This window comes from Spea bombifrons, chromosome 13, assembly GCF_027358695.1.
Source record: "Spea bombifrons isolate aSpeBom1 chromosome 13, aSpeBom1.2.pri, whole genome shotgun sequence".
Taxonomy (NCBI): domain Eukaryota; kingdom Metazoa; phylum Chordata; class Amphibia; order Anura; family Pelobatidae; genus Spea; species Spea bombifrons.
The window spans coordinates 21437167-21447816 of NC_071099.1; the positions used below are offsets into that span (position 1 = coordinate 21437167).

The following is a 10650-nucleotide window of genomic DNA, read 5'->3' on the forward strand; positions in this document are numbered from 1 at the left end:
CAGCAAACTGAAAGTAGATGCTAGCTCTGATGTTCACCAAATGAAACTGCACAGGAGTGTGCGCAGATGGTGTAAGTGACTCTCCATGCCCCGTGTGGCTGTACAAGGAATTGCATACAAGAAAACATGCATTTTGCACCATTACATCATAAACAACCTTATATTAAGGCCATCCTGTGTGCTGAATATACTTTTTATCACGGGCCATGGCTAAAAGTATATATAAGTTCCGGGGCAAGTTAACAGCTAATAATTTTTTCTGCCTCCTGTTCACCTGTAGCACCTGCAAAATATTACAGCTTACTTTGCCTGGCGGGACACAGTCTTCTGAGGCTGGCCCTGGTCAAGGATCAAACCAGACTGCAACAGAAAAAAAGGGAGAGGAAATATCAAAACAGAATGCGCACATTGTAGGAATGGCTGATTTCATGTGAGAGCAGGTGGAGACATCGCCGTTTTTTTATTTTTTTATTAAACAAGAACATATGGTCTTCCGTGTGACGGAGCGCTGGGGGACTGCCAAGCACCTTCTGCAGGTGTATAACCCTGACCCTGTTCTTCATGCCAGCAATCCGTGCAAACTCACGACTTTCTGCTTGTATGGCCTATGAAGAGTGTCGGCCGGAGTCGTACAGAAAATAGTTTACTGGTTACACGTCACAAACGACATTAAACTATACTACCATTTAAAGGGTTAATAAACCTAGAGCTGTTAAAGTCAGTATGCCACACAGCTTGTAAACACATTTCTCCTTTTTTTAACCCATGAAAAAGATCTCAGCAATGCTTTATTCTAATGTTTGACAATATCATTAACAGTTACAATAAAACCCTTTATTTGTTTATTCTGGAAGGAGCTCACAGTCTTTAGCTCAGACAAAACGAACAAATAAGAATTGGGCTAAGCCGGTGAAGGTGTTACCGTATGGACTAGCGAGAGGCGCATGTAGCTGTACAATCTCCCTGGGAATCTCCCGAGGGCACTAAAATTAACATTGTGACCCCAGACCGAATTACAGCAAATTTAACCTACTCATTGATTATTCTGCCTTTTCTTCACAGCAATTAAAATATCAAACCATTTGATGAATAAAAAGCAATTTGCTGAAGATCTGAGAATGTTTTTGTGGGATAACCGGAATGTTTACCATCCGTCTCAGAACTTTATCTCGCCAGGGACGAAACATTAATGGGTTTCTTCCTCTATGGTCTTGCAGCATTCAAATGCTCCCATTACACACACATAGTTATCATGATCTAACATGTAATCCCTGTGAAAATAGTAAAGTACAGCTTTGGGGGCAAAATCCCTGTTTGTGTCTTTAACCTCTCTATTGACAGGAGGACATTGATTTTAAATATTAGACAACGCAAATATGTTATGTAGTAATTTATATTATGTTCACAATAAGGCCTAATTTTAATGGAAGCTAATGTACACTTCAAACCAAACTTTAATTTAAGGACATACCCTCCCCTTCGTAGACAGCAATATGACGTGCAACGAAACACATCTGATCGACGGATAGTAGAAATGACTGCCGAGGCAAATCTCTAAATATACGTGTCGTGTCTGGCGGATTGCAGATGATGCTCCTAAAAAAAAAACCTCAGAGACATTTTCACCAGACAAGGTGCAAGAAATCAGCCGTATGTAAAAACAGTGGAAAATATTCCTCTTCTGTTTCCATTTAACTCCAGGCCCGTTTCCAAGTCAGATAATAGCATCGGCCTTCAGTTTGCCATGTCAAATATGCAGGTACTTCACTGTATTAAGTTCTGATGCACCGTCCTCCTAAAACTGCCCCACTCCCGATATGTTAAGCGTCCCGTTCTTACTCTCTCTTAACTCTGTGAGTGCTGCGATGCTGAGCAAAGCATTGTATTGAGCCATGAGACACGGCCCCCCTGGTGCGCAAGCGGTTAATCTTAAAGACTTCAATCAATTTTTCATAAAGCAGAAACCTCAGATAAGCACAGTGGATCATTACGTTAGGCGCTTTCAAATGAATCTGATAAAAGCCTGAATACGGAGACATTTACTCAATTACTATGAAAATAACCTTTCTTTATTGGGACTTAGGCTCAGGATCTGACTCCCTAATGCTGTTTACTCTTTGAGACAGCGATAAGCGTCTAGAAGGTTGTGTTTCCTTTGTTAGGAGAACTCTGCCTTTGTGCCCAGGAACCCAGATGTTCTGGATGGGTTTCTGGACAGTAAGTATCAATCAGATTGCTTGGAGAACAGCAATGCGTGTTGAGATGAACCACGCGGTTCCCATTTGTTCATGATCAGGTTTGCGTGGTAAAGGGCCACAAATTCAATGGGGGCAAGAAGGGCAACTACAAGGGGTACACTTGAGCCAGTTGAGAAATTAAAATACTGCATAAAGGGTATAAATATCCCTAATTAGGTTCTTACAAAACAATGCTGATATAACGTACAGGGGTTTTACAAGATATACCAAATAAGACACAAGAAAAAAAAAAAAAAAAAAAAAAAAAAAAAAAAAAAAAAAAAAAAAAAAAATATATGTTAATCTTCCACTATCCCCGGGTTCCCTCTTAGATATAGTCGCCATGGCTCCCATATTTCCAGAAACTTACTAAGGTTCTTTTGTTTATGATAGTGACCTTTTTCCATTCTATATTGGAATTGTACTTGATTAATCACATTCTTCCAATTACTTAGTCCTTGCTTTTTCCAATCTCTAGCTAGGCATATTTTTACAGCTAATAAAACGTGGGTAGCTAGATATCTCTTAGAGATTTGTAGTTCTTGTAAATCTAAATGAAAAAGGAACATCCAGGGATCCAATGTCCTCTGGGAATGGAACAATGTATTTAACAATGTCTCAGTATTTTCCTTAAAATTATACAGCAAGGAGCATTCCCACCACATATGTACAAAAGTCCCCTGAGATATAAGACATCGCCAGCATCTGTCTGAGTTTACATGATTAATTTTATTTAATCTTTCTGGAACTAAATACCACCTATAGAGGATTTTAATGTATGTCTCCATTAAATTGGTTGAATGGACAGTTTTTTTTATTATTTGTAATGGTTGACGCCATTGCTCTACCTCAAATTCTTTGTTTAAATCTCGTTCCCAACGCTCAATCGGAGGATCTTTTTTATCCATGTTCATTGTCTGTATTAAATTGTTTATACTCGCTATTTGCTTCTGACTTTTATGTGAAGATAACCATTTATCAATAGCAGGATATTTTACAATTCTCGTTTGTTTAACAAAATTTTTAACTCTTAAATATGTGTATAACTCCGATAGCGGAAGTGAAAACTGTTCTACGATTTCAGGAAAGGGTATTAACTCATTCTGGATCACAATATTTTCCAGACAGGTTATTCCGGCACTTCTCCATTTTCTTAGATCTATGTCTCTTATATAGTATCTTATCAAATCAATCGGGGTTGATATCATTAGTGAGTTCATTAGTTTAGCTTTACGTTTAAACCTATCGGTCGATTTAATTGTATCGCGTATAATAGGATTCCTTTTATATAAGTCTTTTATTCGAAAGGAATCAACCCAAAACAAGGAGTATAAATCAATATTATCTCCGTAGGACTCCTCGATTTGCATCCATAATGGATAATTATTTGAGCTCTTGTCCCAAGCAACAAAGTGTGACAACATTGTTGCTTCATACAGGTTGTTAATACATGGGTAAGATAATCCTCCTCTGTTAATTTTTTTAAATAATATATTTCGAGCTATCCTGGGTTTACCTCTAACCCATATAAACAGATCTATAAGCGATTGGAATTTCTTTATAACTTGTTGGTGTATCCTCATAGGAATCATACGGAAATAATATAAAATTTTTGGAAGTTATACCCTGTGAAATGGAATCTCCCGGAATAAGTCATATGAATGAATGAAGGATGAATGATGAATGATTTTCATAAGATTGCAGCAGCTAGGCGACCCTGGCTACTGATATATCTGATATATACAAAGGTATCTTTGACTATCCAATTTATGCACCTACTAATTTATTTATGCATTTATAGGTATATATATGTTTGATTAAATCTATTGAAATTATATAAATACAGATAATGTATAATTTGCGACATGTCTAAAATCTGAATTATGAATAATGTATGAATTGAGAATTTTTATGTTTGATAATTTGATAAATAAAAGAAATAAAAAAAAAAAAAAAAAAAATACTGCATAAAAGTAATCATTCCAATTTAGATTTATCTGATTTATTAAAATTAATTCAAATTTTTAAACTGTCGAAGGTGGACAGTTCCTAGTGACTTAGGTTTTTCTTTTTATACCAGCTCTTTAAAATCTAATTGTGTTTAGAAATTGACAATGGGGACAAAGTGTAATTTCTCTTAGAAATTCTCTAATGGCTTTTAGTGCCCCATGGTACTTCTAATTAAATTCTTTATAGCTGTTCTCGAATACAAAGGAACATTGAATTAAAACATTTTTCAAAATGTTCGTTTCTTAATTTTGTTTCGTGTTCTCTCGACGGGTTGTAGGAAATGTTGGCTGTCAAATAAAGGAATAGAGTCTTTCAGATCCCTGCATGTCAGGAAGTACTTTGAGGGAAACCTCACCCGGAGGAGGGAACGCAAAAATATATTTATCTAAAAGCCCTCAAAACACGTAGCAATATGTTTCTGATGCATTACGGTTATTAAAATCAATTAAACAATATATTCTCGTGCTGAGAGCCATCTCTTTCACACATTAAAGAGAAATAAACAATCTCCAGAGGCCTGTATGTTTTTTGAGTTTTTTTTTAAACATGTTAAATGAACAATAGCCATGACTTCTCTTTGGTAACAAAGTAACTTTCTAGTGGATCATACTACTTTGGTGTTAGTTTGGCACTTGGTCTCGTAACGTATTGATGTGTAAGGTACTTGTCCTTTTAAAAGCTTGTATGAACGGTATGAATGTGTTTTACCAGTCGTGTTACTAAATAATAAAAGGAGTCACAGCCAATAGTAGGGGTTCTCAAATAATTATATTAAAATGTTATAATGATGTAGAATGTTTGGACTCTTCCAAAGCAGATATATCATACGCATCCTGGAGCAGGTAATGTCACATAGAAGCTTGGTAACATTTTTAACACAATGAGGATGGCTGGTCTTGCCTCCATAGCAATGAAGAGACTGTACCTGCTCCCCATTTCATCGGTTGCTATGTTGATAAGACCACTTTTCAACTTTTGCACCAGAATCACTTGGGCAAATAAGATAAAATGCAGATAAAAAAAATATTATATATGTCTGGCATATTAAAGCCAGCCCAGCACTCTTTTATCCGCTGCCTTACCTTGTAGCTGTGTCTCGAAGAGCTAAATCAAAGCCCATCAACAGTTGCCTTTTTCTAGTTTGTTTATATGGCTCATTCTTGACAAAGCCAAACGTATAGTGTGTATTTTACCTCATTGGTCCAGGATCCAGACAATGTTTTTATCAAAATAAAACATTTAATTATTAGATTTTTATATGGTTTGTCATTGTGTTAGCAGACACTCCGGAGAGCTTATAGTTAAAATGGGAAAATTAAAATGTCCCATTTTTTTCTTCTTCTTCTATGAAATGTTAAGGATCTGTGTCTACACTCTTGCCGCTTGTCACATGTGCCTCCCATACATTGACTACGATGCACCTTAGTGCATTGCTTAATGGCAGCTGCTCCGGATAATTCAGCCATTGCTAGAAGGACATGCCTGTCATCGGCCGCATGTTGAAGTCACAGGATAGGTCAGCTAATTAACTTGTACTTCAGTAGTAGCTGCAGCTTTCTGGGTCAAACTGTCTGGTGCCACCGCAAACAATATTTATATAACAGGCAGCTGAAGTCTGGACAAGTTTGAGATCTGGTTTGTGAAATTTCTGGTCTCAGCAATACTACAATCTTAACATTTTCGCAAGTTGTGTTTTATTATACGATAAACTTTTAGAAGCTGCAGTTTCCGAAGGAATTTAGCAACGTGTTCAATATGCCCTTTCCTCCGAGGACAAAATCAGGGCACTTCAAAGACTTTATGCGGTAGAGCAAATCGTTATATACCGTTTATTATACACTTACAGATGGAGAATTATCTTATAGGAATTGCAGATCCGCTAAAGTGATATCATTAACTTGTTTATGCTGATGGTAGCTTTGATGACATGTTGGAAATAAAAGCTTTAACTGTGCCAAGATGTTGCCGAGACATAAAATCCATCCAGAAATTAGGGATGGACCCAGAAGCCTTCTGATTCCATGACACAGGCCAGCATGTTCCACAATGTCTACTGAGTAAGCAATACGTGCAGCGGTAGCCCTTTAAATGCTGAACGACAGTCTGTATGTTTCTGTCGTTTTCATCCCGTCTCTACACACAGATGCTGGTGGGATGCAGTCCTCGGAGAGAATGCTCAGATCTTCCTGGTAATGAGGTTGTTATTGACCTGTATGTGTCAGGGTGTAGCAGCTTTGCTATAAAACCTTCTTAGAAGGAATACAGGGAACAGTGTGGGGTATCCTAGGTGTCTAAACCAATATCCAAACCCCAAATGTACTCTTACATGAATACGAGCTTTTTTTAATGACACGCTTTCCTTTACACAGCATGAATATTGTATGTATTGGGCCTTTTCAGCACATTCCTGGGGATATTGTTCCAGGGCTTAATTTGTTTCAAATGTTTCTATATCTGACAAAGTATCACTACTTTTGAAACCACTTTGACCACAAGTCTCCACCTCTCATCCTCCTTAACATATACACATCCATCATCCAGCATGGGCGCAATCCCTGGCCTCAGATCGTCTTCCATAGCTTTTCAGCAAATAAAAAAATGATTTAGTACATTTGGACTATACAGCATAGTGGGAGGCAACTCTTCTAGAACAAGGGGGGGGGTAATATAATTGTTTGTTTGTCAACAGCAATGTGGTATACATTAGGCAATAGTGAGATGTCCTCAAATAATATTAATATGATAATAATAGGCGTCTGAAACGAATTATATTTGAGTGCTTTTTATTATCAGTGTGACCTTAAATAGAAGCCATGACCGATCAAAATGACAACTTTCTAATTAAATACTGCCTTTAGCTGTGAGGTTTAATACCCAGTTGTTGTATGCTTTGATTTAAGTTAGAAGGTTTGCTGGAAACATGTAGAATTTTAATTCCAGACTGGGTTCTAGGTTTCTTTAATTTGAGGGATGTTAATGGAGTGTCAAAGCAAAACGTAGAATAGAAGTCTGAACATTTCCTTAGCGCCTCCTGGGATGGCAAATCCACAATGCCGTTTCCCTATCACATTATTGGAATTGTGTAGTGGCGAAAGCTGCTAAGTATTTTTCGGCACATGCCCTCAAAGCCCACAGATTGTGTAGTTAGTTGTAGTTTTGCCAAAGGAGTTCTGCAGGTTCGGAGGAGAGACCGGCAGGAGGTGGAAACAGTTGGTCCATCTTTGCAGTCTAGACGTGAGTACATGTTGGAAACCTGTCTTGTTTTTAATGGCTACACAAAGGAATATGGGGTGGTCTATTTTTCACTGAAAATAATAATGATGATATAAAAGGCATCTCCCAGCCTGATGGATGCATGCAGTCTACACGCAGCAAATGTTAAACAGTTCCTTTCATGAAATGTTTGTAAATGTGTCTCAACTACTAAGCAAATACAGTAATGAGCCATAAACAGGGACCTTCCAGCTACAGGGCAAAGGCTCTGAGCGCTACATAAATAATTGAGTCATGTTTTATCTGAGCGGCAAACGACAAGACTGACAGCTGGTCTGTTCACTTTGTGCAAAGTATACTCTATTTGCAGTGTATGGAGTGCTGGCAGTATCCCAGTATATATATATATGTGTATATATATATATATATAATATACGCACTTAGCAGTGTGTAGAGCGGGAGTGAGTGCAGTGTGCATTATTTACTTACTGACATTATTCAGTGTAGCTGGTCGCTGTACCTCAGAATTTAGGAGCCGGGGTAGGAATGATTTATGCGGCGCTCACTAATCTGTTAACTGCCAGCAGGGTTTACATACAACACATTTGCAAGTTTCAGCTCCTATTAATACCTCCGTACAGGTCACAGCGATTCTCTCTGTCACTGTCTGGAAAGGTCGAATATGACAGCCAGTGACCTGCGAGTGCCGCCTGGTTTTATTATCCACACTCACTTCGTACAATAACAAAACCAGGCCATTTATAATGCAGATTAACATCAATGTAAACTCAACGGAAAATGTTTTTGTGCCAGTTATTTTTATTCAATGTTTTTCATTGCTAAATTTGTATCACACTGTTTAATCGATGCGTGTAGAACTTGGGAAATTATTAAAAGTCACTCCGGCCTTTCTGATATGTACTATTATTAACTGAGTTGAGAGATGAAATGTCGTGCATCTGTACGAAGACAGCCGAGTGAGCCGCCAAGCAGGCGTACCCTAAGGTGGGTATATCCAAATGCCCAGACCTCATTACAGCAGCTGTGCCCGTCACAAGAGACACACACACGTGTGATGTATGGCTCCCGGAGCCAAGGAACATGACGTCTGATTGGAAAACAACCCGTATCTCTCATTGGCACTCCATAAAAATCCACAGCACCTCCATACTGAGAACAGTCAAGCAATATTTAAACTGTTACTTTGTGCAGTATAAAGGAGGGACGTTGCATTATGAAATGCCATCTTAGTATTTTAGACGTTATGCACGTAACGTGCAATAAGGGACCATTCCAGAAACATGTATGAGTGAATTGCTCACATTCTTTGGGGTTAAATGGACCTTCAAATAAGGATTGAGGGGTTCTAAACTGTTCATTTTAGTGGAAACCCGGTTCAATAAAAGTCCAAAAGTGCAGATACGAGTGCATGCAAGTTAAAAAAAAAAAAAAAAAAAAAAAAAAAAAGAAACAACGTGAAAATACACAAATTTGCGAGTGGCCTTGCAAGCCCTTGCTTTGCAAGAGTCGAGTCTCCAGATGGCATAACCCTTAACTCGCTGACCACTCAACCTCTAAGTGAATAGATTAGAGGGTTCCACAGTTCAGCAAGCTTCTTTGAAACACATTTCTCTCTGCTCGGAGGATGAATGTATAACTGTATATTGTGCTGGTATCTGACCCCATGGACCATCACTAATTATATAGCCCTTCAGTCTGCCATGGCGTAGAAGCTGAAGGCCTGAGTACTCATGGGGTTAAGGCAAACATGTCGCGTGAAACATGAGTTTATTATAAGTGGGAAGGAAGAAGGGGATGTAAGAATTTGGTGGAGATAAGAGCAGTTCACATTGTGTGTGCATTGAAAATAAATAAATAGGATATTAATAAATGAGTCCAGCTGAGCGGTGGGAGCCTGTAAAGCTGGGTCCCTGGCGTTATTCCATGTTGCTAGGTTATGTTTTTATATCAATGATAGACTAACACTGCAATCAAAGTGGGATTTACTCCTGACGGGCGTCACGGGGCCCATGCAGGTGCACGGGATCCTAACGCTTGCTTTGGAGCCACCTACTGGCTGCCGGCACGGGTAGTTTACATCCTCCATGCTTCTTAACCCATTAATACAACCAGTGTTAAACTGTCTGTAACTTCCTTCTTTTATCCAGTCACATGAATGTAGGGATTATAAAAGGGACGCAGAGGATTACGTGTACCACACAGAGGTATTTCATTACGTCTGGTTTCATAATTTGCAAATCATATAATGCCATGGATCCTTTCACAAAGTATGTCTGATCTGTTTGAGGATAAACCGAATTAAACAGATGTAGCTTGGGAAGGGCAATGCGAGGTGCAGAAATACAGTTACAGAAAGAAGTTTATCCGTTCTGCCTGTTACTAAGCATTATACGTATAGGTTTTTCAGGGTAGATTTATGTACCTCCCACGTGGCCACTGCAGTCATTTAAACCCTACCCGCATCCTTAAAATAATCCTTGAATGACTGCAGTAGCCTGGGACACGCGGCTCCGCTCAGCCAACGCATCGCACGGTCCCAAAGCGATTGTGCTGAAACGATGCAGCCCACAGCCGGACGGCCCTCTGCCCGTGCGTTTACTGCAGGAATGCGAGGGTTAGAAGCTGCTTTTCCTCAACAAGCTCGCAGAGCGGAATGTGGCCCATTCATACGTACAAGAACCGGGCAAAAACAGGTCCCCCGATCTTTGTATGTAGAGCCTTTTATGGAGAAAAGGAGATCTGCTTTCTGCTGTGTATATGTTACGTACAGAAACGTGTTCAGTGTCTTTAGGGCCATCGACCTGCCAATGTATAGGTCTTATGTTTATAGTAAATCTCAAGATGAATGTGTGTGTTCATTGTGTCACATATAGACACGTGGCTTCATGCTCTGCCACAGGCCTTCCACGCTTACATGTAAACTATGATAATCCCGCTCTGCTCTGCAGGGACATGCTTCAATTGTCACTCTGCTGGTTCTAACAAAACATTAAAGTGGGACAAATCAAGGTTTTTCCTACTGAAAACAAAATGTATTTTTGTGAAACATGCACCGAGAAGGTATGAGAACCGATGTAACCTAAACATATGATATCCTGAGCAACGTGTAAAGTTTGTTACCCTCCACTGTATGTATTCGGTGTGACAGGTGGGATACAATTCTGTAACA

General features: G+C 38.9%; 1 long non-coding RNA gene across 1 annotated transcript in view; it reads left to right on the plus strand.

Annotated features, from left to right (window-relative positions):
- LOC128472030 (uncharacterized) overlaps nucleotides 1-8932 on the plus strand; it is a 68186-nt gene extending 59254 nt beyond the window's left edge. The window contains exons 2-3 of the long non-coding RNA XR_008346142.1: nucleotides 2460-2535; nucleotides 8897-8932. This is a non-coding gene — a long non-coding RNA (uncharacterized LOC128472030). The remainder of the gene's footprint in view (nucleotides 1-2459; nucleotides 2536-8896) is intronic.
- The last annotated feature ends 1718 nt before the right edge of the window (nucleotides 8933-10650 follow it).